The following is a 24,422-nucleotide window of genomic DNA, read 5'->3' on the forward strand; positions in this document are numbered from 1 at the left end:
GGGAGCACAGGGCTTCTGTCTCCTAGGCTCCCTCCCCTGCTGAGCCACCTCTCTGGCTAGGGTTTGCTGAAGCCTCTGGAGTCAGGTTCCCTGGGCTCTGGTGCACAATGCATCCTTAGGGCTTAACCCCTTCCTGCACATGCTGTAGCCAGAGGCAGCTGGGTTATGTCAGTTGCCAGCAGCAGCCTGGAGGTGTTAGCTGCCTTTCAGCACTGTGCGAGAAGGAAGGGACAAGCTGCTTCCAGCCACCTGGGGGAGGAGGGAAGACATGAGCTCTACAAAGGCACTAGCAAGTCATCCCTTCTCCCTCCCCATCCTCCTCCCTTGTGGCTGAAAGCAGCTCCAGTGCCTTCCTTCCCACACAGTGAAGGCTGCTGGTGGTCACATTCTGGTGTGAAGCCTGGCAGAAATCTGGAGGGACATGTGACCCTGCGTGCCCCCCAACGCACACCTGTTGCCTCGGGAAGACATGGTACCAGGAGAGGTGTGTCCATCCCAGGGACCCAGCCAGGCATGGAAGGCAAAAAGTGCAGGGCAGGAAGGGGAGGGTCAGTCAATCAACCCCCTCTGTGAGAGAGGTATATGGGAATGTGTGTGTGTCACCCCTTCCCCTGTGAACTGAACTGTAAAGCCTTATAGATAAGAAGGTAAATAAAAAGAATCCAACTACTCAGTATTTCTTTTAACAGGGGCTCAGTCAACTTGATTTGTTAGTCTCTAAAGTGCCACAAGCACTCCTCATTCTTTTAGCTCCTGAAGAGGCTTTGATGTTTTGCTTTTAGTAGGCCCTCAAAACAGTAAGTGCTGGGCCTGCTTCCTTCAGGCCTTGATTTCTCTCAGAAACATGAAATGGAATTTCACTTACAAGCATCTGAACCAAACAGATGTACCAGAGAAAATCTACATGAGGGGCAAGTATAGGCAGGGTTCTCAGACTGGCAGCTTGGAGGATGTCCTGATCTATTTGGAAAGTAGTGCAATATGCCTCCACTTTTTGCAGGATGAGTGGAGGGACTCGCATGTCATGACTGAAGCACATGTGATGTGGGGGAGGAGAGGTTTGCAACATTCCAGTCCTCACATTCCTGATGCAGTTAAAGTTAGATACGTTTTTCGTTATTTGCTTCTCTAAGCTACTGCAATAATATTGGTGCACAGTTAAACAGCTGCCACTTCCCACCCGCAAGGTGACTGCATTTCAGTGGAGGGTGAAGTGGTTACTCTATAGATAAAGGGCAAAGGCTCCATTCAGCTCCCCACAGTGGATCTCAGGCCTGATATTTTGCTCTCCTTAAATGGACAGTATTCTGCACACACAGGTTGAATATTGCAGGGTAATCTGGGCCTTTAAAGATGTTCCAATGCATACCCCACTGGTTTCTGGTTCTCCTATTAGACCATGGGACTTATAGTTCAGGGATCATGTGACTATGCCCCAGGAGCAAGGCTTACTGGGAAGGGAAACCCAGGATAAAGGGAAGTCCTGTTCCTTAGTGGAGAGAGAGCAAGAGAATGCTAGGGAAGACAGTAGCTGGCTGAGGCCTGGGAGAAGACCTGGGGAAAAACAGTAGTTTCTTGGCAGCTCTGTCCCTGGGCCAGCCAGTTGGGGCTGAGACCAGGGAGATTTCCTGCAGAGAGGGAGCTGGGAATGGAACCTGTGTGGGTGTGGCCGATGAAGGCATGGAAAAAGAGAGGCAGCTGTAGGAGGTGGCCCCAGGAATGATGATGCAGGGTAGTTTGTAGTGGAGGAAGGACAGCTTTTCCATAGTATCCAGTCCCAGGTTAAAGACTAGAGTAGGAGGAGGATCCAGACTTCCTACAGTGCCACCTAGAAGCAGTGGGAAAATCTTGTGACTGAGAGGAAGGACTTAGAGGGAAGCTGAAGGCCAAGGGTGAATTGACCCCAATATAATGGGTGAATGAGCTCCTTGAAAGCAAGAGGGAAGGACTTGCCAGTTCCACAGGCCCTAGGCAGAGGGCTTGGCCCATAGGGGTTGCAAGGGCTCATTTTGATTTATGTTTGGACTTTCTTTACCCTGGAAAGGGAGGACATCCAGTGTGGCCAGAGGGCCAAATCACCAAACTACCAAAGAGCAGCCAGGAAACTGAGGTGCCTGATGGTGGAGAGGCAAGTTGTATCCTCTCAGTGGAATTCTCCTATGTGCAGAGAGTGAGCACAAAGCCTATGCACCCTCACTTAGGCCGTAACTGAGCTCTCTATATGGAAGATGCATGGAAATGCAGAGCAGTACTGTTACATTTTAAGCAATATACAGCTTAAAATTCAGTCTCTCCAAAAATCTGCATTTTTGCAGAAATCTGACTCTCTCCAAAATACCCTGGAAGAAAACCCATTTAATGCTCAAACACTTTGGGGCCAACCTTCTGCCATTATGGAATTAATTCCTTGTCTCTGCTCTCAGCCACAGTTTACTTCCTTTTGGGAGATGGCTCAACAAGAAGAGGAATTTATCCTGTTTCTGAATTCACAGCAGAAGTTGTTCCTTCCACTCAGCACTCAACTCCCCAACACAGGAATCCTGTACTTGGGCTGTGTAGGAAGAGCCATTACTTTTCTTCTGGATTTAATTATGGTTTCTAGGAGCTTGTATATTGCTGAAGGGCAGCATGCACCTGGTTGCACAGTCTCTGAATAGACCCATTTGCTCACATTGTTTAAATGAGAAGATTCAAACAACGTCAGTTGTAGGAATCTGTTGCTCAATGGAAATAAGAACATCAACATGTCATGCCTCACTCCCACTTCTGCATCCTGTGTCGGGAAGTTGCAACACATAAGACTCTGGAATTTGTGCCTCCAAAAAAGCAACGAGTGAGTGAAAATCAGCCCTGTGGAGAAGACTTGTGCATCACCTAAGTCAGTGATGCCCAACCTTATTTCACCGAAGTGCCACGTTGGCTCAACCTTATGTGAGCCAAACAGATTCTACATATTTTAATAAGATTTCAAGTCACTTGTATTGATTTATATTTTAAGTTCAGCTTGTTTTGAATGTATTTAGATTGTTTCTGTGTACAGTATTGTCTATTTACACATTTATGTAAACTAAAATGATGTAAACATGATGACAAAATGCTAATGAATTGGCCATTAGTATGTTGGGTTGAAGCAGGCTGCAGGCCTTATGAAATGCTCTGGTGGGCCGTGTATGGCCTGCAGGCCATAGGTTGGGCACCATCCTCAAAATGGGGCTCAAGTGGAACTTGGATGTTGCGTGGGCCTTGTACTGGACAGGGGTGAATTTTGTCCCAGGAAGATAACACACATCATCTGACTTCAAAGGAGCCGTTGTCAAAGTTTTTAACACTCAGTCTGGAACTTGTCCTTGTTCTCAATTCCGGAGGGGTTAATTAGGGTTTGTACCCTTCCCACAAGTGCTTTCTCCTGAACGGCACCTGCATATTGTTGGTTATTACAGAGATGCTCGTGAGTGGTGGGTTGCATATATTGATTTGTTGTTGTTTAACACTTTGGCCATATAGGTTGATTCATAGACAGCAGAGAAGGAACAGACGTATCCAATCATCCAGTCCATCTCCCTGCAGATGCAAGACTGTTTCATACAGGACACTACCTAATGTGTCGCCCAGTCTAGTTTTAACCCATCCCAAGCAATAGTAGATTTCACAAATTCCCTAGGAAGACAAATGTGTAGCTTAATATTTCTCATTGTCTTGTTTTGACAGGGTTGCTCTTGAGTGCTGGAGTTGGCTGGAAATCTTCAGATTTTCAGGGATCTGTTTGTTTGAGGGGAGAATCTTTTTAGCTCAGCTTGAATGAATACTCAGCTGCATACACACAGGGCTGTCTGTTGCAGGGATGCTGAGCTTTGGCCTGGCAATGTTGGTTTGGTTTGGATTACTACTGACCCTCTGCGTTATGCCCTCCGGTGTGTTATAATTTGAATGCGCCAATTAGAGCCACAGAGACAAATAATAAAATAACAACATTATTTTGCAACCTAAATAAATGCCAGGCTATAATCTAACCCCTCCCCCCCAAGTCTTATGTAAAAAGTCATGTGCATTTTTATGTCATTTTTTCAAAAAGGAGAAAAAAGGGGGTGGGTCAAGGTGGAGAAACAGACCTTTTCCAAAAAGAAACTCCTTGTTGAGCCGTTCCAGTGTTTGTTTGTTTCGGCACCAGTGATAGATATAAAGTGCTGTCTGAGGTAGCAGGCTAGGTGATGGTGTGTCCCAAATCAACCTGGCAGACTCTCTTATTTCTCTGGATGTGTTTATTAAGTGGCTGCGGTGCTGTTGAGAGGCGCCAGATGGTCTTTGGAGACTGCACACAATGGGTACAACATAGACAATGGCAACAGCAAGGCACCGACAGGCAGCGCCCTTGTGGGCCTGATCCAAAGCCCACCGAACAGGACAGGGGGAGTTTTTTTTTTAACTGACTGCGATAGGTTTTTGATCAGGCCTGCGGGGGAAGGCGTGCACTGTTTCTCTCTGAATCTGTTTTAGTGACCAACACAAGATTTCAGTCTCCAGGACTGTCAAGCTGGCAACATCCGGCAGCATAGGTGCTTCTTTAGGAAGGGGGTGCTTACTTTTAACAGTGGTATTTTGTGATTTGATACCTGACCTACTAGAAACCATTAACTAATTTCTCATGGGAGACCACTTAACATCAGATGGTTAACCATGTACCAGGAACTCATGCAAAACATAGGATGGATTCAAATCTGGCAGACCTTTCTAATGACCTCTTGGGCTCTTGAAGCTGTATTTGCCATGGGAATCCTCCTTGGTGGCCTTGCTTTCTTATTTCTAGAGCCATGGTTCTCTGTTCCAGGAACACCCATGAAGTTGCTGATTCTCTGAAAACAGCAGCAGAGGGTCAGTGTCAGTTGGTGCAAGTCCATACTGCAATCTTGGAAGGGGTGGTTGGAAAAACACTTTACTGCGAGAATTTCTGCAGCTCCATATTTATCCAACCAGTAAAGACCAAATCCTACTCCCGTTTTCTGGCTCAATGAGCAAAGTGAAAGATAAGAAGGGTATTTTTTTATCTCTGCTGAAAAGATTAATGTCAAAGTGAGAGGATTAGTTCTCTGCAGCGCAGGAGATTAAGTTTGGATTTTGCAAAGTTTCCGATTATCAGTTTTCCCCCCCTGGACAATCCTCACGGGGCTTTACAACCCCTCTCTGCCAAAACTAGAGTTCAATGAATGTGTCTCTTATTCAACCATTTTTTCCTCCTTTCACAACCTTTGCATTAAAACAATCTTCATATAGCAAGGCTGTGCTTCATTCTGGGATTTTGTTAGCTTTTGCCAGGCATCCAGTTCTCTCTCATACACACTGCCCTCGTGCCTTGCCACACACCTGAACCAAAGCTTTTCTCAATATTTAGAAGGGGAAATGTACAAGGTTTTGTCTTTCTTCTCAATCAAAAAGAACAGGCTTACCTCCCAATAAAACATACCCTCTCTCCAGATAAAAGAGATCTGCAAATTATACAGTCTCTTTAAAACAGTAGTTCTGCTAGCCGCCTGGCTCATGCATCAACAGAATTGTTAATGTCGTTCCAAATGCAGGATGAGTTTGTCCTTAATAACACTTCTGCATGGTACTCTTTGCTAACCCACTCACCAGTTACTGTTGCTCAGACTAGCATAAGAATGGCCATACTAGGTCAGACCAATGGTTCATCTAGCGCAGAGGTGGGCACTATGGCCCGCGAGCCGGATCTGGCCCCCCCGGGCTTTGGATCCGACCTGCAGGATTGCCCCCCCCCGGCGCCACGAGCCTCACACCACTCTGCAGAAGCAGCCAGCACCACTTCCCTGCGGCCCCTGTGGGCGGGGGCAGAGGGCTCCATGCACTGCCTATGGCTCCAGGCACCGCCCCCCGCAGCTTCCATTGGCTGGGAACGGGGAACTGCAGTCAATGGGAGCTTCTGGGGAGGTACCTTGAGGTGCGGCAAGGGCAGCGGGCGCAGAGCTTTCCCCTCCCCTCCTCCAGGGGCCGCAGCACTTCCTGGAGTGGCATGGGGCCATGGGCAGCGAGTTATATACCCATGTGGTGCCTGGGCACCTGCAATATTTAGAGCCCTGGGGCCCAGCTCCACCAATGTTTGGGGCCGGGTCTCCCCCTGTCCCCACCTGCCACCCCCCCATGCCTCCCCTGAGTGTACCCCAGCCCCCCCTTGCTGGCCCCAGGCATCTCCCTGGGCCCTGGAGGGAGAAGAGTCTCCCTGCCTCTTCCATGCAGCATCTCTGCAGCAACTGCTGCCGCAGGGTCCTAGTGCCCCCCCATATCAACTGCCAGGGCAGACTGACTCTTAGCCTGCCCTTCCACCTCAGACCCTTCCCTTTTCTGGCAGGACCCTCCACCAGCACAGCCCCCCCACCCTCATTCACCACTCCTGCCCCATGCTGGCCAAGGAGGCAGCCCTATCCCCCACCCCCAGTGAGGCTACAGTCAGGGGAGAAGGTACACACAGCACCCCACGGCACCCACCATGGGGGAGGCAAGGGAGATTCCTGGACCTGAGAAGGGCCCTAGGAGCACATGCAGTGACAGTGGTGGGGGTGAGTGTGCTGCTGGGGGGGGCAGGAAAGAGGGGCTCCTCCCCCAGAACTCGCTGCTGCTGGCAGGGAAAGGGCTGGGGGGAGTCCTCCTCTCTGGCCCTTGTCCCGGAGCAGCCTGCCTACACCCTGTCTGTTACAGCTGTCCTCCTGCTACATTCCTTTTTCTCCTCTCCTTTCTGTTTGTCCTGTGTGGCCACCCCTCCCAGCCTTTGTGCTAACTAAAGTCACAGCCCTCTGCATAGGGATGGCTTGTACAGACTAACTGGAGCCACTGCTCTGCCTAGGGAGGGGGCTTCTTGCTTCTTTGTTTGGCTCCTTTGTTCAGACCCGGGCTCGGTGTGGGGGGCGCTGCCCAGAAATGCAAGACCTGAAGTGGCCAACTAATTAAGCATATGAGTCATACCTGTGGCTCAGAACATGCCCAGGCATGCCTATGCTCACCTGCAGTTTTCCCTGCCTCCTCTCCTCCCCTGTATCCAAGAGGAGCAATCAAAAGTACTGTGGGAAACTGCCTAAGTTTGCCTTTAAAACCAGACATTTTCTGATCAACCCGGAGAGGTTCTTGCTTTGCCACCTGGTCTGATCAGCCTAGGGGTCTTGGGGGCCTCTCCTCTCTGCTCTTGTTTGTTTTTGAGCGTACCCTGCTTTTTTAAACTCCCCTCCCATGAACAACGAATTTGTGCCTGGAGATCTCCTGATTACTGAAAGCGAATCGAGTCCTCTCTCCATCCTCCGAATGCTACTCTGCTGTTCCTTCGTCTCTGTTTGCTGCTGTCTGGGGATGGTAAGAACTTTCCCTCTTGCAGACTCCCCTGTCCTAGCTGCTGGCCTTGTTTCCCAGCAACACACCCAAGCTAACTCCTTGGTCTGTATCTATAACCTCTGTTCTTGCTCCGCAGCGCCTTTGCTGCTAAAAAATAAGCTGTGCCTTCCTGTGCTGCTATGCTGGGCTGTCAGCTTTCCTGCTGCACCACTATTGCTATCCTGGGCTGCCAGCTTGCAGCCCCCCCCTCCACTGCTGCTAAGGTGCACCTATTAGAATCAGGTTCTTAGTCTAGATAAGTTGTAATTTCATTTTGCATAGCTGTGGGTTAAGTTAGGTTTAGAGAATTGTTTGTATTGTGCTCTGTAAGTTAGGTTTAAAAATTGTTGCATTGTGTTCTGTTACTTGCTAATTTGTGTAGTCTTGGTTAAGTTAGATCATAGATAAGATTTTGCTGTGTTCTGTATAATTGTGGTTAAGTCTGTCTTCCCGCTGCCCCACCCCCGCCCCGAGCTTGCCCGTGTCACTCCCAGTTGCACTCGTTGCAGTCTCTCTGCTGTTTAAAACTTGCAGCCTGTCTGCTCTCTGTGTCTCCCTGGGTTTAAATCTCCCTCCGCAGCGCCTCTGCCTCTGGTCTCTGCTTCACCACGTGCTCCTCTTCCCCCATCCCCAACCTCATTCCTACCACTGCCTTTCTCTCTCTCTTTTTTAATCCCTTCCCCACATGTTCACCCCGCTCCTACTGCCCCAAACCTCAATTGTATTACTGAAGTCTAGCATAAAAACCCCATTGGTTACCCTTTTTTCTCTCTAACACACCTCACATTTTACATTTATACCACTGTGACACATTTTACCTAGAGTTGTTGGATATTTAACACATTTTCCCATAACTGTTAGTTGGTTATATGCTGCTGTAAACACACCCTTTACATAAGAAATTGTTAGCTACCTGTTACATTTATATTTCAGTGTTAATTGGTTACCAACTGTATTGTACCCCACTGTATTGTAACCCACTATTGAAACCCCCTATACTATTTACTAAAAGAAACCCCTTCCCAATTGTCTACCTTAACAAACCCCATACCCCTCACTATTGAATTTTCCCTGTTTTTGCATTTTCTTAATAAAGTTTATTTTGCACCCCACCAGTGCAGTAGTTGTCCCCCAAGATCCCCTACCTGCTGGAAGGGTCACACCCCAAACTCATCCCCAGCCCTGCCCCACCCCAGAGCCCACACCCCCAGTCAGAGCTTTCACCCCCTCACTGCACCCTGAACCCTCTACCCTAGCCCTGAGCCCCTCCAGCACCCCAAACAGCTCATCCCCAGTCCCAGCCAGAGCCCTCATCCCCCCCCACACTCCAACCCTCTACCCCCCCAACACCACAAACCCCTCATCTCCAGCCCCAGACAGAGCCCTCACGCACCCCTGCACCCCAACCCTCTGCTCTAGCCCTGAGCCCCTCCTACACCCCAAACACCTTATCCCCATCACAGACAGAGCCCTCATTCCACCGCACCCTAACTCTCTGCCCCAGCCGAGCCTCTCCAGCACCCCAAAACCCTCAGCCCCAGCCAGAGCCCTCACTCCCCACACTTCTACTCTCACCCTGAGCCCCTCCAACACCCCAAACTCCTCATTCCCAGCCCCAGACAGAGCCCTCACCCCCTACCCTCGCCCTGAGCCCCTCCCACACCCTAAACCCACCATCCCCAGCTCCAGCCAGCCAGAGCTGGTGCAAGGATGTTTCGCACCCTAGGCGAAACTTCCACCTTGCGCCCCCGCCCCGCCCTGAGGTGCCCCTGCAGCAGCTCCCCCCCTCCACTCTGAGGCACACCTCCCCACCGCAGCTCCCTCCCTCCACCCTGAGGCACCCCCCGCCCCAGCTCACCCCTGCTCCGCGCACGAGCACCCCAAGCACGCCATCGCTGCTTCACTTCTCCCACCTCCCAGGCTTGCGGCACCTAAGCTGATTGGTGCCACAAGCCTGGGAGGTGGGAAAAGTGATGCAGACACAGCGTGCTCAGGGAGGAGGTGAGGCAGGAGTGAGCTGGGGCGGGGAATTCCCCTGCGTGCCGCCCCCCCCTTACTTGCTGCAGGCGGCCCTCCCTGACCTCCCCTGCCTCAGCTCCCTCTGCCTAAATGCTGGTGGCAACCAGGGCAGCCGAAGATCCTGCCGCCACAGTCACTGCCGAAGAAAATGGCGAACCCAAATCCCAGTGCCCTAGGCGACCGCCTAGGTCGCCTAAATGGTTGCACCGGTCCTACAGCCAGAGCCCTCATCCCCCTGCACCTAACCATCTGCCCCAACCCTGAACCCCTTCCTGCATCATGAAGTCCTCATCCCCAGCCCCACCCCATCCCTCTGCCATAGCCCTGAGCCCCCTCCTGCACCCCAAACCTCTCATCCCCAGCCCCACCCCTGCACCCCCTCCCTCCCCTAAACTCCCTCCCAGAGCCTGCAACCCTTCCTCCACACCCCTCCTATCCCCAAACTCCCTCCCAGATCCTTGGGCAGATGGGAGGTGGAGTTTTGGGGGGCAGAGTTTGGGCAGGTTCTGGGCACCACCAAAATTTCTACAAACTTGCTGCCCATGTGTGGGGCCAGGGACAGGGCAGGCAGGCAGGCAGGGAGCCTGCCCTGGCCCCGGTGTGCGCCACTGCCACCCCGGAGCCTCTTTAGGTAAGCAGCACCAGGCTGGCACCCAAACCCCTCCTGCACCCCACCCCCCAACTCCCTGCCTGCACTTCACACCCCTCCTGCACCCCAACTCCCTGCCTTGAGCCCTCTCATGCACCCCACACCCCTCCAGCACCCCAACACCCTGCCCTGAGCCCCCTGCTGCACCCTGCACCCCTTCTGCATCCAACCCCATGCCCTGAGCACCCTCCTGCTGTCTGCACCCCTCCTGTACCCCTGTCCTGAGCCCCCTCCTGCACCCCAATCCATTCCCTGAGCCCCCTCATACATCCTGCACCCCTCCTCTGCCCCAATCCCTTGCCCGAGTGCCTTCCTGCACACTGCACCCCCGCCCACACCCCGCACTCCCTCATGCACCCCAACTCCCTGCTCCGGCCCTGCATACAATTTTCCCACCCAGATGTGGCCCTCGGCCCAAAAAGTTTGCCCACCCCGATCTAGTCCAATATCCTGTCTTCTAACGGTGGCCAATGACTAGGGTGACCAGACATCATGTTATTATTGGGACCATCCTGATATTAGCAGCTTTGTCTTGTATGTGCAACTATACCCACCACCCCTGAAAAAAAAAATCCCAAATTTTCACACTCACTATCTGTTCACTTTACAAATGACAGATTTTTCAGAGGGAATGAACAGAACAGGGCAATTATTAAGTGATCCATCCCTTATTGTCCATTCCCAGCCTCTGGCAGTCAGAGAGTTAGGGATGCCCAGAGCAGAGGGTGGCATCTCTAACCATTTTGGCTAAAAAGCCGTCAATGGACCTGTTCTCCACTAACTTATCTAATTATTTTTTTAACCCAGTTTTACTTTTGGCCTTCACAACAAATGAGTTCCACAGGCTGACTGTGCGTTGTATGAAGAAATACTTCCTTTTGTTTGTTTTAAACCTGCTGCCTATTAATTTCATTGGGTGACCTCTGGTGCTTGTGTTATGTGAAGGGGTAAATAACATTTCCCTATTCACTTTCTCCACACCTTTCATGATTTTATAGACCTCTATCATATACCACCACAGTCATCTCTTTTCCAAGCCGAATAGTCCCAGTTTTTAAAATCTCCTCTCATATGGAAGCAGTTCCATAGCCATAATCATTTTTGTTGCCCTTCTCTGTAATTTTTCCATTTCTAATGTATCTTTTTTGAGATGCGCAAGCAGAACTGCACGCAGTATTCATGGATTGATATAGTGGCATTTATACTATTTGCTGTTCTTATAGCCTATCCTTTTTACTAATGGTTCCTAACATTCGATTTGGGCTTTTGTGACTGCCACTACACATTAGAGGATCTTTTCAGGAGAATGATTGCACAATGACTCCAATTCTCTTTCTTGAATAGTAACAGCTAATTTAGACCCCATAATTTGTATGTGTAGTTGGAATTATGTTTGCAATGTGCATACTTTGCATTTTATCAACATGAAATTTCATCTGCCATTTTTATTGCCCAGTCACCCAGATTTGATTGAGATCCCTTTATAACTTTTGCAGTCTGCTTTGGACTTAACTATCTTGTATTGTTTGCAACTTTGCTACCTCAATTGTTTTACCCCTTTCTCCAGATAATTGTTATCTATGTTGAACAAGCACTGCGTCCAGTACAGATCATTGGGAGCCCATGAATTTACCTCTTTTTTACTGACCATTTATTCCTACCCTTGTTCCTGTCTGTTAACAAGAACTTTTTTCTATTCTGACTGGTGTACTTTTGCTTAAGAGCTTTAGTGAGGGACCCTGTCAAAAGGCTTTCTGAAAGTCCAAGTACATTATATCCGGCCCCCCCCAGGATCACCTCAGTCCACAGCTTGCGTGATACCCTCAAAAAATGTAACAGCATGCGGATGCAGACATGATTCCCCTGTACTTTTACAAGAGCCATGCTTGACCTAAAATATCATTTTATCTATGTGGTTGATAAAAAAAAAAAAAAAAAAAAATATAATTTTTGTTTCTTATAGTTCAACAAATTTGCTGGTATGGAAGGTTAGGTTTAGCAACCTGATATTGCCAGGATTGCCTCTGGAGTCTTTTAAAACATGCATTACGTTAGCTATCTCCACTCATCTGGAACAGAGTGATTAAGTGATAGGTGACATACACAGTTAGTAGTTTCTGTTGTTCACTAAGGATAATCCTAAGTAACTTAAAAGGAAAACGGCAATAAGGATATACAGTCTCCCCGTTTAGGCCTCAGATGAGAGAACCTCTTCCATGTTTAAACTCTAATTGACCTAACACGGCCAATAAATAGAAAAGGCCAGTCGCACATCCCTATCAGTTGCATACAGCTCATACGGTCTAAGCAGAATAATGAGCACTGTGCACCTTCACAAAGAAGGACAAGATAACTTGCAGAAGGAAAAACTTACTAATGAGCTGCCACGGCCAAGATTACTTAATGCAACCTGCGCTTACGTAACTGCTTACAGGGGGAGAAGGAGGAAGGGAGGGAAGACAAAGAAGGGTGTGAAGAAAAGAATGCTGGCAAGCGGACAGAAGAGGAGGAGAAATGGGGCTGGCTTGTCAGCGAGAAAAAGTTTCTCCATGGATATAAAGGCAACAGACTGGCCTTGTTTTAGGTTGTGTGGATTTGAGGCATGTCAAGTACTCCATGACACTTTGAGCATCTCAAATAAAACCTGCTTTGCTTCGCTACCTGGTAGTGTTTCATGGCGTGGGCACACCGGGAAGACGGACCCCATGCTGTCTGCCTCCCCCGGTGCACTTTGTGCCAGCAACAGTCTCTGCAGTTCATATTTCAGTCCTTCAGAACCTGCTTGGGTGAATACAACTGTCTGAGACGTCTACTGTTTAATTATCAATTTGTTCTAAAACCTCGCTCTATGATACCTCAATCCGGGACCATTCCCAAGACCTGTACCTAAAAACGAGGTGGCCAGGTGAGAGAATTCCACTCATATCCTCTGCAGTGAAGATCTAGTTGTCAAGGTCATTGTTTCCTCCAGTTTGAACTTTAGCGTCCAAAATGGGGACCTCATGACCGCTCTCAGCTTAATTCCTAGTTATTGATCTGATAGACAATGCCACCCACCGCCAAAATATAGGTTTGGCACACGTTATGTTGCCGGCAAAACCCTTTCCTGGGAAAAAGCCAAAGACCCAACCCCTTGCGGCTAAAAAAGAGAAAAAACATCCCCCCTGCTTTTCCCTCCAGACTCTCCCCTGCCCTAGTACCCTGAAGAGGTTAACACCGCATCCAAACTCCTTCGAATCTTAAACAGAGAGGAATAACCTCTCCCTCCCTCCTTTCCGCACACATCCTGGTCGAGTTTCAATCAGGTTCTGTAAAAAAGAAAGCTTTAATTAAGATAAAAATAAAAATTTTCTCCTGTAAAATCAGGATGAAAATGTTATTACACGCGATTCACATTCATAAGCCTTGGAGGTCTCTCCCCCCTACCTGAGATCAATAGTTACAGCACAGAGGTGAATCTTCCAGCAAGACATATTCACACATTAAGAAAACAAGATCAAGACTAACTGCCTGTTTGAGCTAGTACTGTACTATTTGAACATGGAAAGACTGTTCAGAAGGATTGGAGAAGAGCCTGGTGGCACATCTGGTCCTCTTAGCCCCAAGAGTGAACAATGAACAAAACAAACAGCACAAACAAAGACTTCCCTCCACCAAGATTTGAAAGTATCTTGTCCCGCCGTTGGTCCTCTGGTCAGGTGTCAGCCAGGTTCACTGAGCTTCTTAACCCTTTACAGGTAAAAGAGACATTAACCCTTAACCATCTGTTTATGACATCAGTGCAAAGAATTCATTTAGCTTTTCCACAATGGCCTTGTCTTCCAGGAGTGCTCCTTTAGCATGTTGATTGTCCAGTGGCCCCACTGTCTGTCTGGCAGGCTTTCTGTTTCTGGTGTACTTAAACACAAGTTTGCTATTAGTTTTTGTATCTTTTCATAGTTGCTCTTCAGATTCTTTCTTGGCCGGCCCAATTACACTTTTACACTTGACTTGCCTGAATTTGTGTTCCTTTCTATTTTCCTGAGTAGGATTTGACTTCCAGTTATTAAAGAACGTCTTTTTGCCTCTGACTGCCTTTTACTCTGCTGTATAGCCATGGTGGCATTTTTTGTGATCTTCCTGTTTTTTTCTTTTTTTTTTTTAGTTATTATTTTTGGGGGGTTTTTATTTGGCATGTACATTTAGTTTGAGCCTCATTTATGGTGATTTTAAATAGTGTCCATGTAGTTTGCAGGCATTTCACCCTTGTGACTGTTCTGTTTAGCTTCTGTTTAATTAGCTTTTTCATTTTTGCGTAGTTTTCCTTTTTGAAGTTAAATGCTACTGTGGTGGGTTTCTTTGGCAGTCATTAAGGGTGTCTAGAAATTTTATCTCTGCATCCTCTCCTGAAGTGACAAATACCCAGTCAATATGAGGATAGTTAAAGTCCCCATTTATTGTTGCATTTTCTGCCTTTGTAGCCTCTCTAATCTCTGTGAGCTTTTCACAATCACCATCATCATCCAGGGCAGGTAGTTGGTACATTCCTGCCACTATACTCTTATTATTTAAGCATGGAATTTCTAGTCATAGAGATTCTATGGCACAGTTTGGTTTAAGATTTTTACTATAGTTGATTCTATGCTTTCTTTCACATATAGTTGCACTCCCCCAGAGCACCCGACTCTGTCATTTCTATATATATTTTTACTCTAGTACTACCGTGTCCCATTGATTATCCTTATTCCACCAATTTTCCATGATATCTATTATATCAATAGTCTAATTTAACGTCAGGCAATCTAGTTCACCATCTTAGTATTTAGACTTCTAACGTTTGTATACAAGCACTTGGACACTTCTGTAAATATTCAGTTCATTGTCTTCATATGTTAGATTAAAATGGGACTCTTTTACATTGGACTGTTCCTCACTAGCTCCTTACCTATACTTTGCTACTTTTTTTTCCAATCCTATTTCATGTCAAATTTTGCAGACATCTAATGCAGCCTCTTTCACGGTGTTCTGTGTGGAAGAACTTTCTGTCCTCTCCTTTCCCGCAAAGAGGGATCCAGTGTGCAGTGGAGATTGAGAAAAGCCTTCCAGAGGAAGGTGAAAAACTTGTAGTTGGAATAAAAGTACTGGGCTGTGGTGATGGGTAGAGGAAGCAAATCTAATCTATAAATAGACTTGGAAGGATTAGATTTTTTTTTTAATCAATAAATGTCAATGTTATCATACATACACAAACCACTGAAAACATGTTCCCACAATAATAATCTAAATTTACAGACAGACAAAGTAAGAAAAATTCTGCATTGGAAATTATTGGAGTTTGATTTAAGGATGTTTACTTCGTATATTTTGACATGTGATGTTGACAATTTGTTTTAAATTATTATAAAGCATTAACTTATTGAATCTCAGTGTCTGTTGTCATTAAATAATTATTGTCTGCCCCAAATGCCATGATTTCCTATAACTGAAATTTTAAACTGATGATCTTTAAAAAATGCTTCAAAATAAACATAAAAAATTAATTTTGCCAAACCTATCTATAAATAATCTTGTTCTAAATACCTGATTTCATGTGGAATTTTTGAAGTTTTCAACTGAACAAAAATACAACATTTTAAAAAATGTTGAAGAATGGTGGTGTAATGAATAACCTGTGTGGATCACTACTGCCCAAAGTGGATGGTATCATAACTGATCAGTGACGTGTCCTAGACTTGGTACTGCGACAGTAGATTCCCCTTTACCTTAGATTGCCAGATTGATTGATTTGATTGATTTTAAGACAGGATGGATCATTATCCTATCACTGCTGTTAATATGAGATTCTGAGTAGCTTCAAATGCATACATGTACAGTATGTTGGTAAGTTAATAGGCTGACATGCCCCTAGTGAAGTCAAAAACATTTCTTCTTCTATTCTCATGAGTCTTATGTTGTTTACTGGGAACAGCTACTAGAGAGAAAGGAAGGAGATACAAAGAAATGGGCATTAAGTTGAAAGGAAAATGATTATAGTGGATGTGATATCCAATCAACTCAAGGCTAATATTTTCTGCTGAAGGCACTTAATTTGCTAGTGAAGTGCTGGGATAAGGAACCATTGTGCTCCCAGAATTGTCAAAACAAATGTAAGATTCTCAGGCTGGCATTGAAACTGACTGATCCCTTTGCAGAAAGCTGGGCTAAGGCAATCATGCTCAATGTCACTGTGTCTTCTCATGTATAACTTTGTTCATTTCGTTCTACATACAGGAATCCAGAATTCCTGTGCAAGGGTGAGGCCTTTCAGCTAACAATACAACAGCTGTGAATCAAACCAAAACACACGCTGAATTAAAATACTGTATCTTCAACTAACAAGAGATGACTGTTAAGGAATTGGTATATAAGCTATAATTAAGAAATTAACAAGTTCTATTAAATGAGTTTAATTTAGTTAAATAATAGAATCTAGAAATTAAATCAAGCTCTGCATGTGTTTACTTGTATATCATGCCTGTTGGGAGATCACTAATACCTCATTATATTGAGAGCAGAGGTGCCAAGATAGGGTAAATGACCTCTCAGATGCCACATGACACAACCATTAACTACTAATGATTTAGAAGGAGAATTCATGTCCAAACACTGATATGTTCAGGGCTACCCAGGGGAAAATGACACAACTGCTAGTAAACGAAGAAGCATGTAACCAAAGATGTGCAGGGAACAATTATGTTGTATGGAGGTATCACAGTACTTAATCCTAAATGCACTTTAATCATAGTATCCAGATACTCTGCAACTGGATGCCTTAGGGTATGTCTATACTACCAAATTAAATCTATTTTATAGAAGTCAATCTTTAGAAATCGATTTTATACAGTCGATTGTGTATGTCCCCACTAAGCACATTAAGTCGGCGGAGTGCATCCTCACTACCTGTTACTAGCAGCGACTTATGGAGCGGTGTACAGTGAGTAGCTATCCCACAGTTCCTGCATTCTCTGCTGCCCATTGGAATTCTGGGTTAAGCTTCCAATGCCTGATGGGGCAAAAACATTGTCACAGGTGGGCCCATGTTGTCAGTCGCCCCTCCCTCCATGAAAGCAATGGCTGTCAATCGTTTCGTGCCTTTTTCCTGGGTTACCCATGCAGACGCAAGCATGGAGCCCACTCAGCTCACCGTCACACACTTTAAAAGCTCGCTGGTGCTGTTTGCTGACTAGGTCAGACTTCTGTGCAACCAACATTCCCACTGTTATTGCAGCTTGCTGTGTGCTCTATAATATCTGTGAGAGAAAGGGGGAGACGTTTATGGTGGGGTGGGAGGTTGAGGCAAATCGCCTGGCATCCGATTTTGAGCAGCCAGACACCAGGGCAATTAGAAGAGCACAGCAAGGCGTGCTGCGCATCAGCGAGGCTTTGAAAACCAGTTTCATGACTGGCCAGGCTAAGGTGTGACAGTTGTGTGTGTTTCTTCTTGATGCAAACCTGCCCCCTTTGTTGATTTTAATGCCCTGTAAGCCAACCACCCTCCCCCCCTTCAAAATAAAGTAACTATTGTTTTGAAACCATGCATTCTTTCTTTGTTAATTAAAAAAAAAAAAAAAGATAAAGGACAAAGTAGCCCGGGTGGGGTGGGGGAGGAGGGAAGATCACGGCCACATTGCTTATTGTAGCCACACTAAAAATCAAACTGTTTGAATGACAGCCTTCTGTTGCTTGGGCCATCTTCTGGACTGGAGTGGCTAGGTGCCCAGAGGCTCCTCCCCTGCCACATTCTTGGGCATCTGGGTGAGGTGGCTATGGAACATGGGGAGGAGGGTAGGTGGTTATGCAGCGGAGATCTGTGCTCTTGCTGGCTTTCCTCAGCATTGGATCCTGCCTCTGCTCTTTGCGCTCACTTAATTCTTTCCTGGCCTCTGCCACTGAATGCATTAAGATGTGTCCTATCAGTGCGAGAGAACTGCATGAACTCGGAAAACATGTCATTGCGAGTGCATTTTTTTCGCCTTCTAATCTGCGATAACCTCAGTGACGGAGATGATAAGGGGGAGTGTAGAAACATTGTATGCTCTATAATTCTAGGGGGACTGCATGGTCACCTGCACTGCTGAGTACTGCTGAGTTCACCATGCTGACCAAACAGGAAATTGAATTCAAAAGTTCCCAGAGCTTTTCCTGTGTACTGGAACAAATGAGTTCAGGACCCAAATACAGAGCTCCTATTCTGGTAACATCACTACGATGGGAAAGGCATCTTCTCTGTTTAATCTTTTCTTGAAGTGGGCAACCCAGTTCAGGGAATTCATTTCAACCTGGTATAAGTAGTCTGCATCCAAATTGTAGCTGGATATGTTCTGTTTGGAGGAATTCACCCATCATGCTATAGCTTGAATTGCAACAGCTGTGGAATTCCAGCAGCTATGCTGAACAGGGGCAGCTCATTTCTGTTGGGACATGTTATTACATGACTCCAGTAGTTCTGGAGGCAGGCAGTAGGCCACAATACAGCTTCCAAGCAAAACAGTTACTATAAGTTATGGCATTTTTAAGGTATAAGCACTGTACTAAATCTGGTTAATGTGTGCTAGAGTGTTCAATACTGCAAATCACTGGTGACTGGATGTCCCAGGGGACTGGAGCCTTTTCCCTACAGATCAGCACTTTAAATCCAGCCCAGATCAGTTCAAATCTAGCCCAGTTCAGCTGATGGGTATTCACTGGTCATGTGTAACATGCTGATGCTCTCAAGCTAGTTCATATCAGAAAACACTGCCCACCAGTCCCAGTCATCAGATAGGCTTGCTCCATTGGCCAGCATTAAATTCAGTGGGAAAAAGATGTTTGTTTTTTTTTTGAGAGGTGAGTGAATGCAGCAGCCTTTATTCAAGGTAAAATTGTCCTGTTTTTAAGGGCAAATACTGTATAATATGTTCAAACACGTTTATGTAACAATAGCACCTAGAGGCCTCCATCAAGATCAAGTCCTTCTTGTTCTAAGTATTATACAAACACACAAAGAGTTTAAAATCTAAATTGATAGAGGGGAAACTGAAGCACAGAGAGGGGCAGGGACTTGCCTAGGGTCACACAGAAGGTCAGTGACAATGCCAGAAACAGAACCCAGGTCTCCTGACTCGAAGTCATTATCTGCAGGACCATGCTGCCTCTCAATAGACCATATATAATATATACACATCCTATTCTATCCTATCAGTTCCTTACTAACAAAATGTATGTGTTAATCTATACAGCTTTTTAAAAAAATAATGCTGTGTGTATGCTAATAACCCACTATGTGTTTGTTGTAAAATGTTTGGCCAATTTTAAATAAGGCTGCTTAGCAAGACTGGCAAAAAAAAAATATTTATGGAGGCTAGCTTTATGTCATAAATGAGATTAAGTAGCAAAGTGGAGTGGGATTTCTGTTCTGACTGGCCTGAAATAACACTAGAAATTCATGATGGCAATCTTGATGCCAACAATCAAATGTTCTAATGGGAGCAATGACTTACATTTTTGAGCCAGTCCCATGATTTGAGATGGCTTTGCCAATACCTGCTTAAATCCCTGTTCTCATGATCCCAGATGTGGGTTAAAGGCAAGGGCGTGTTCTCCATTTTTAATATCCTTTTTGTAATTTTCCAGGTGCCTTCACTTGCATCCCTCTGATATTTCCCTTAAGGACATTCCTGAGATATATCTCTGCAATGAGACCCCGATGGAAGTGGCTGCTAAATGTACATCTCAGATGTTTTGGAATGTTTGCTAAAACAGTTACCAAAAACAGAATGGAACAACTTCTCCAGCTGGGATTTTTTTTTACTCCCTATCATACAAGCTGCAGCAATAATATTTGGTAATAAAGTGTGACAATCTTATAAGAGCATCCCCTGTCCCAGAAGGATTTCCTGGATATAACGGACCCCTGGCATTTTTTCTTTTAGACCATGCTGGTTCTCCCCTTCCCTGTAACCCACACACATAGCTCCCGGGGGACCTGTATTGTGAATTCTGACCCTGCTGACTTGACTTGACTTGGATCCTCCCCCAGAACAGGAAAAACCACAAAGAGTTTAATTCAGTTTCACTAGTATTAATAAATTTTGAAAAGGAGGTAAAAAAATACAGAATGGCTTTGCTTCTGTGCTCAAAGCTGAACACAACAAAGAATCCCTATGGGATTTTAGACTAAACAGCTTCCAAGAATTCAGTAAAGTTTTGGAATCAACACGTCTGACTAGACCCTCAAATGGATATGCTATCAGACAGCCTATAGACTAGTCCTTGTACTATAGGTCCTCTTGTATAATCACCTTCTACAGTAAGGACTAATCCATGCAGGGTTTGTAGTGGTTATTGCCAGGGCATAGAATATAGACACAAAGAGGTTACTAGGCTGAAATGCCCTCCTGCAGCTCCTGTCTTTCAGAAAGGCCAGAATAAGGGCAGCCACACTCCTCCTGCTGCTTGCAGGCATTCTGGCATGCTTTGGGGGCAGTGCTACCCACAGTTTGGCCTGTAATGTCAAATTTGGAGGGAAAAAAACTTGGGTGGCTCATGCGTGCATTTTCACTCAAATTGTAATAAGCACATTTCTCATTTTCATACCATTGCATTACTTCTAACTGCCAGAGCTTCAGATGATCCAACTAGGGACCTAATCTGCACTCAAGTTAAGCTCAGTGGAGTAGTAACTGTGTCTTACTCTTTATATGTTTGGATTTTTACAAACGGTACTAAAAGAGAGCCCATCCAAAACTCTGGCCACCCTTAACAATATACCAAATAATTAAAACAGACATATCAATTCCCCCTAGACCAAATCAAATAATACAGTAACAAAACTGCAGAAACAAATCAACTTCCCACAACATGTATTTGCACAGCACATAGCAGTGATGTTACTGTAATACAATGAAGCTAGTTAGAAATGAGTCAAAATCAGATCCTTGAGAATAAAATACTTTGTTTTGCAGGGTTGTGATGAGGTGTGCGCCCCACACTGACCCTGCAAGAGCTGAGCTGGAGAAGGTGGGCCCAATCAGCTAATTAGTCTGCAAGCAGAGGGAGCTTTAGGATGGAGGCAGTTAATTAGAGAGAAGCTTACCTGCAAGAGACAGGCAGGGCTTCTATAAACAGAAGGAAAATGGAAACAGAATGGGTAGCAGAGAGAAGGTTGTAGTTACTCCCTGGGAAGAGGGAGGAGTGTTTGAGGGGTAGCAGAGACAAGTTGTCCAAAGTTACTTCCTGGGAGGAGGGAGTAAAGAGACTGGAAATCCAGAGGAGTGGGGACGATCAGAGGTTTTTAAGGTCAGGCTTGACAAAGCCCTGGCTGTGATGATCTGGTTGGGGTTGGTCCTGCTTTAAGCAGGGGCTTGGACTAGATGACCTTCTGAGGTCTCTTCCAACCCTAATCTTCTCTGATTCAGCCCAGGGAAAGGCAGCAGGGTACAGTGAATGGACTTTAACTTCTGTGTAGAGGGTCCATGAGCCAAAAACCAGAATAGAATGTAGGCCCAGGTTCCCCTGCCAGCCACTGTAGGAGCAGGGCCAGCTTTAGGAAGTGTGGGGCCAGATTCGAATAGTTTCCACAGTGCCCTGGAAGGGATGACTCACCCGGCGGTGCTCTGAGTCTTTGGTGGCACTGAAGGACCTGCCACTGAAATGCTGCTGAAAACCCAGAGCACAGCCAGGTGAGTAAAAATTAAAAGGGCACAGGGCCGGAATCAGCCTAAAGCCAGCCCTGTGTAGGAGAGGTAGTATGAGACAGTGAAGCTGAAGATTGCCTGAGAGTGCTGGAGAGCAGGAACTGTGGTACATTCCCTCCAGAAGAGGTATCTCAATAATGACCTGGCCAGAGGGCTGAGTCATGAAGAGGACAAGCTGTAGTTCCTGACAGCCAGAGAGGAACTACTGGGGTGTAACTGCTGGGAGGGGAGTTGGTCTGACTGAGCTAATCCTCAGAACTACCAGAAGCTGGTGCCATTCAGCAGTAAGTAGAGCAACCTGTCATGTGACTTGTATTCAGATCAAATCTGCTCCTGCTGGGCTGGTCCTGTAACCAGGGCCAGTGCAACCATTTAGGCGAACTAGGCGATTGCCTAGGGTGCCAAGATTTGGGGGCGCCAAAAAGTGGTGCCCCCAAAATTTTTTTTAAATGGTTGCAGCCGCTGCTGCTGGAGGGGCTGAGCTGCCGGCAGCAGCAGCTGCCTGCCGCCAGCAGCCCAAGGTGTCCCCCGGGTCAGGGCACCGCCGGTCAGCACGCCCCGGGGTCAGCGAGCCGGCCGCGCAGGCCAGCAGCCCGGGCGCCCCCGGCCCCCGGGGTCAGCGAGCCGCCGCCGCAGCCCGGCAGCCCAGGGCGCCCCCCGGCCCCGGGGTCAGCAAGCCGCGAGACCCGTGCGCGGGGCAGCAAAATGTCCTGGTGCCTAGGGTGCCAGAAACCCTAGCGCTGGTCCTGCCTGTAACAGATTCTGAACCACATAGAGCCAGAAAAAAGGTCAGGCTCCAATTCAGCTGTGTGGCTCAACAATCATGAGATTCTAGCATCATCACTTCTTATGTGGATTTGGCTGTGAACATAAGCATCACACCTGATATGAAGCTGAGTCAACTGCCTCAGCCCAATCCTACTATAGGAATGCAGTGCTTATAATGTACACAGTCCTGCTCCCCTATTGCTGTGCCTGTAGTTAATATAGGGGAAAAGAGCAAGCATAGCCCCCCACCCTTGCATGTTAGTCTGGCAGCTTTGGGCAGCACTATACTCCTTTCAACAATGCATTTTAAAGCTAAATGCTAACAATGGCTTTATTTTTAGTGATCTTGTATGTCCTTCCCTCTGTCTGTAAATACTGTACACTGTCTCTTTAAATCAGCTAGACACTCAATTACATGATGTCCTGCCATTGACTTGTGTAACATGATCTTAATCTTGTGTTTCAAACATTTCCTGATGTACATGTGCAGCTTTAGAAAGTGCTCTGTTAACTACTGTAGGAGTGAACAGGGCTTCTCTATTATTAAATCAGCAAGACAGCAAAACACATTAACAAACAGTAGATATCCTGAATAGTAGCCCAGACCAGATCTTATTTAAATTGGACTTTATAGCCAGACATGGGAAACATAAGGAGGGCTTTTGCTGATGGAAAAGTGGCAGCTCACACTGGGAGATGCTAGAATTTCAGATGCTAGCAGAGCTATTAGATTCTAAAGCTAGTGTTCTGGTCTGAGGGTGTGGCCATGCAATTCAGTAGCAGCACAGGCCAAGTTTCCCAGCAGTCTTAGTGTACTGAAAGGCCCTTTGTGCTCATGGCATTCAAGCCAAATGTCAGTCTGCCCATCTTGGTGAGTTCCCCTTCCTTTCTTCCCTAGTGAGATTTTAGGAGAGGAGGGGTGGCTGATGGTATATTGTTATGGAGTCTGTTGGTTGTGTACACAGCTTTCAAAACTAACTGCATTAATGGGAAACTGATAGAAGATAGACAAGGGGCCTGCTGCTCACTTGTGTGTTGTCTGGAAGAGCAGAAGAATGAAGGTGGGAGGAGTGCGGGCAGAGAGAGAGACTGCAGTGACAGTGCATTGGTAATAGAGTGATCAGATGTCCCGATTTTATAGGGACAGTCCTGATTTTGGGGTTTTTTTCTTATAGGCTCCTATTACCCCATCTCGTGTCCTGATTTTTTCACATTTGCTGTCTGTTCACCCTAATGGGTAATCTAATTAAGTCATAAGCATTTCCTACTGGCTGAGCATCATTAATCCTGATATTGGATCCTGCCTGTCAGTGACACTGTCTTTCAGATCTGGACCCATCTTACCACTGACATTTGCCATTTGCAGTCCAAGCTGGTGCTGGATTTACCAGTTATGTCAACCCATACATGAGGGGAAGATTTTAATTGGTTCTTGCAATGGCTCAGGGTCATAATCTAGCTCAGTGGTTTGAGTATTGGCTTGCTAAACCCAGGGCTGCAAATTAAGTCCTTGAGGGGGACATTTAGGGGTCTGGGGGGAATGTCAGGGACAGTACTTGGTCCTGCTAGTGAAGGCAGGGGACTGGACTTGATGACCTTTCAAGGTCCCTTCCAGTTCTGTGAGATAGTTAAAAATGCTATTACTCCTCATGTAAAAATATCCCTGTCTTGTTAATATTTCTTTTTTTTCCTCCTAAACCACTTTACCCAAAACAAAAGACAGTGACTATAAAAGGGATTTTTAAAATATCCCCTTAATCCATTCTATGTACTGTGCATGTAATCTCTACCAATGACTAGCCTAATGGGTCCAATTCATCCCTGGTATAACTCCACTTCTGTGATAGGGCTACACTATGGATGAAATTGGCCCAGTATATTTGGCCTATAATCTTACAAGCTTATGCTGAGATCTTGTAGGCTAA

The 24,422-nt window shown here is 46.3% G+C and overlaps 1 protein-coding gene across 3 annotated transcripts in view; it reads left to right on the forward strand.

The window, feature by feature from the left end:
• Nucleotides 1–24,422, forward strand: part of TRIM44 (tripartite motif containing 44) — a 547,049-nt gene that overhangs the window by 158,885 nt on the left and 363,742 nt on the right. The window contains exon 7 of one of the 3 annotated variants that reach the window (XR_012655773.1): nt 20,946–20,956. The exons of 1 other annotated variant lie outside the window; for it this stretch is intronic. The gene's annotated coding sequence lies outside the window, so the exon portion shown is untranslated. Of the gene's footprint in view, nt 1–19,666; nt 20,098–20,945; nt 20,957–24,422 lie in introns of those variants that run through there. One more of the 3 variants, XM_032805112.2, reaches the window with a different exon arrangement.

Source organism: Chelonoidis abingdonii, chromosome 4, assembly GCF_003597395.2.
Source record: "Chelonoidis abingdonii isolate Lonesome George chromosome 4, CheloAbing_2.0, whole genome shotgun sequence".
NCBI lineage: Eukaryota > Metazoa > Chordata > Testudines > Testudinidae > Chelonoidis > Chelonoidis abingdonii.